General features: G+C 38.6%; 1 protein-coding gene across 4 annotated transcripts in view; it reads right to left on the bottom strand.

Moving 5' to 3' along the window:
* The window catches only part of LOC117178007 (UDP-galactose transporter senju), a 315,812-nt gene that overhangs the window by 90,860 nt on the left and 221,111 nt on the right, over window positions 1-3,841 (bottom strand). The window lies entirely within an intron of this gene.

Below are 3,841 nucleotides of genomic sequence, written 5' to 3'. Positions count from 1 at the left end.
AGTGAGTGAGTGATCTGTGTGGTTCTCAAAAATGGTCTTAGTCTGCCAAGTATTCTATACTTTTAGTAAAACTCGAACTATTAATTATTTCTAACGATTCTTCTCTGTCTATTTTAGTTCTGGCAAAATTAATTAGTCATAAACATAAACATTAAACAAAATGGTCCTTCGTGCCGGATTGAAGATCGTAAAAAAAACATTAAAAAGTGAAAAATTGGTATAGAAAGGATTAAAATAAGAAATTTTATTTAGTGAAAGCACAGTGAGAACGTGAAAAATATGACGGATTGAGGTCACATAGCAAGGATAAACTGGTGACAACATCTTCGCACTTACTATAATGCAGTCGTCCTTCTCCAAACAGTCTGTACTGTACTCTTTCATACTGTCATTCTTCACTGGATCGGTCTTTCATTATTGTTCACCTGAAGAAAGAAATAACAGGTTTGCCAGCTGATTTTTTGATCATTGTCAACATACTTACTTTTAGACTTCATCGATTTCTAACCTTCTCCAGTGGTAAGAGAACAACTTTAATTTACCCATGATGAGAGAGGCTCGTTATGGCAAACTAAATAATAATAATTCAGACCGTAGTAGTTCAGTGAAGATTTATTGACATTTTATTAATAATTATGCTCTCGTACACTCAAATTTGCTCGTCTTATCAGAGCACTTTAAAACTAAACTAAATCAGCTCTTTAGTTTTCAAACTAAGGATTTTCAATTTTATCTGAATTATCAGCAATTGTCAATTTGAATTACTCCTTTTGTTAAAATGAATACATTATTCTCTGAGTTATCAGAGATTTCTCAGGCGGTTCTACGCACTAAAACCAATTTTTAGAAAATTGGAAAAGCCAATCTAACAGTGGCTACTGTCAAATCCCGGATAGAATTTCTTGACCAACTCTGGATGAGTTGTGAAACGCTGCATCTGGAGATTAAAGCTGGAACTACGTCGGCTACGAGTGAGAAATTGGAATATTTCACAAAGTCTAAGTATCTCGCTACTGAAGATGCTTATCTCAATGCGTGAGATTTTTTATATAATCAATTGCCCTTGCTTGATCCTGAAACTAAGGATAATGAAAGTTTAAATCAGTCTCAAATTATTCGTCATGATTGTTTTTAAAGGGCGAAGCTGAAGTTTTTTTAAGACATGTTTCAATAACTGATGCTAACTTTATCTCCACTTGGGAGTCGCTGAATAACAGATTTGACAACAAAAGAGCTTTAATCTTAACTCATTTACAAACCTTTATCAATCTTCCTAATGTGTCGAATAATATTCTGGAAGACACTTCCGTTTCCGGCATGAAAGTGTAAAGTAGTGGAACTTGTTGATGCTGAGTTTTTATGATATTGTGGTGAAATTTGTGGTAAGTAGATTGTGGAAGTGTGAAGAAGAGTGTGGATGTGAGAGATCTAATTGAGGGATTGTGGAATTGCAAAGGGGAGGGAGATATTTTGGAGGATTGAGACCGATTTGTGTGGAAGTTTGTTCTAGGATTTGTGACAGGGTGAGAAGACTGTGTTGACGGATTGGTAGTAGCAGGGTTGGGTAGCGACAAAGATACGCGAGACAGGTACCAGGCAGCGAGGGTAAATAGAGGCAGGGAAGTATAGAAGGCGGGAAAGTTTGAATTTGATTTATGGCTAGCGGAGCGAGTATCTCCGCGGAAGAAACAGAGTTAGAGCAGGAAGTGTTCAGTACGCCAAAAGAAGAGATAAAGGAAAGGAAGCCAAAGGGGGAAGTATAAAAAAACTATACAAAAGGAAAGATTAAAAGCAAAAAGCGTAGGTACAATAGAAGCTTTTATCAAAAGGAAGAGAGGGAAAGTAGTGAAGAGAAGGAAGATATTGAGGCGAGTGTAAAATATGAGAAAATGTTTAGATCACCGCCGGAAAAGCAGAGTTTGGTAAGGAAGAGTGATAACAGTAAGGGTTCTGACGGTAGCGGAGATGAAAGTGAAGTGTCCATGAAAGAGGAAAGGCTAAAGGAAATTCGTGAATCGATGATAGAGGTGTTGGGGATTTATGAAGATAAGCAGAAGAAAAGGGGAGAGGAATTAAGGAAGGACACTAGGCGCGAAATGGCTGAAGTTAGGAAAGAAATTTAAAAAATGGGAAGAAATGAGGGGAAAGTTAGAAAAGAGGATGCAGTCATTGGAGCAAAAACTAGAGAAGCAGGAAGAAGTTAATAATACAAAGGTAGAGGAGATGAAAGGTAGGATAAAGAAATTTGAAAACTCGAACGGGGATTGTGGTGGAGGCGAGAGTGGAAATAAGGAGATTGAATGGCTGAGAAAAATAGAACAAAGAATAGAAAGGAAAGAGAGGGAAGAAAGAAAATTAAACATAGTCATAAAGGGTATAAGATTAGAGGGGAAGGAGCTGAAGGAAGGGGTGGACGAAGTACTAAAAATGATTAATGCTAAGGTAGAGATAGAGGAAATGCTAAATGTAGGAAGGGAAGTGCGAGAGGGAAGATAATGGTACTGGTGAAACTAAAGAAATGGGAACATGAGAGGGAGGTGATGACAAAGAAGAGGTTATTATATGGTAGTCCAGAGAGAATAGAGAATGATTTGACATGAGTAGAAAGGAAGATGCAGTATAAATTAAGGAAAATAGCGGAAAAGAACAGAAAAAAGGGGAAGAGCACATAGGTTAAGTATGGGAGAATTCAGATAGATGGAGTATGTTGGAATAGGGATGAAGAAAGGGAACAGATAGTAAGAAATGAGTGGGACGATGGTCGTGGGGGCTAAAGCGTAGGCTTTGGACCCACTCCTTCGGCTTGTGGGTTCGATTCCCGCCTCGCACTTTGGAAGAGTCTCGGTGGGCCATGCGATGAATACTAGCCTATCAAGGGAGTTGTTCATCTCCGGAGAGTCGTGGGACCGGTACCTCTAGAGAAAAAGGTTTTCTCTAAGTACTTAAGGCTGTTGCTCTTGGTGGTTCGGAACCCACCTTAAACTGTAGGTCCTCCTTCCACTACCAAGTAAGTGTGTGGAGGGTATGTAAAGGAATAGAGAAGGTGTAAGAAAAATGTAAACCCTTAGGGGACACATTAGAAGCTTCCATTCCATTCCATAGTTAGAAATGAGGTGCAGGGAAACTAGAAGAGGAATGAACGGGAGATAAGAAAATAAGAAATAGTAAGAAGGAAAAAAAGATGAGAAAGGAAAGTAGGGAAGAATGGAAGATTTGTTACTGGACACAATGGGATGCAGTCATAATAATGGAGACGTGGCTAGATGAAAAGGGATGGGAAAGAGTAAGGGGAAGGTTACCAAGAGGTTACAAATGGCAAATGCAAGATGCAAAGAGAATATAGGAAAAAAAGAAAGAGTATACTGAGTTGTGTTATCAAAAGAAAGAGGAAGAGAATAAAAGTTTTGAGGAAGAGGCGGAGAAGGCTAGGACGGAAGAAGAGGTATAGAAGGTAGTGAATAGAGAAAGAAAAAGAGTAAACCAAGGTATTGAAATGATAAAATGGAAGAAATATTTTTTGGATTTGTCAGGAGGAGTGGAGAGAAAAGTTGTAATGGGAGGAAAATATGGTAGAGAAAGAGATGAGGAAGAGGACATTCCAAGGGAAGAAATAGTTAAAGTTTGAAGAATAATGAAGGATGGAAAGGCGCCTGGTATAGATGAGGTTCCAAATGAAGTATGGGAAAATGGAGGGGAGGACCTAAAGGAATGGGCATGGATAATGTGTAATAGAGTATGCAGAGGAGAGGGGTGGTCAGAGTTATGGAAAGAAGGAGTAGTTATACCAATAGTAAAGAAAGGCAAGGGAGAGGAGGTTAAAGATTATAGGGGGGTGACGTTG

The sequence above is a fragment of the Belonocnema kinseyi genome, chromosome 8 (genome assembly GCF_010883055.1).
Source record: "Belonocnema kinseyi isolate 2016_QV_RU_SX_M_011 chromosome 8, B_treatae_v1, whole genome shotgun sequence".
NCBI lineage: Eukaryota > Metazoa > Arthropoda > Insecta > Hymenoptera > Cynipidae > Belonocnema > Belonocnema kinseyi.
The sequence above is the reverse complement of the archived record's forward strand: the minus strand, read 5'-3'. Positions and strand labels throughout refer to the sequence as shown.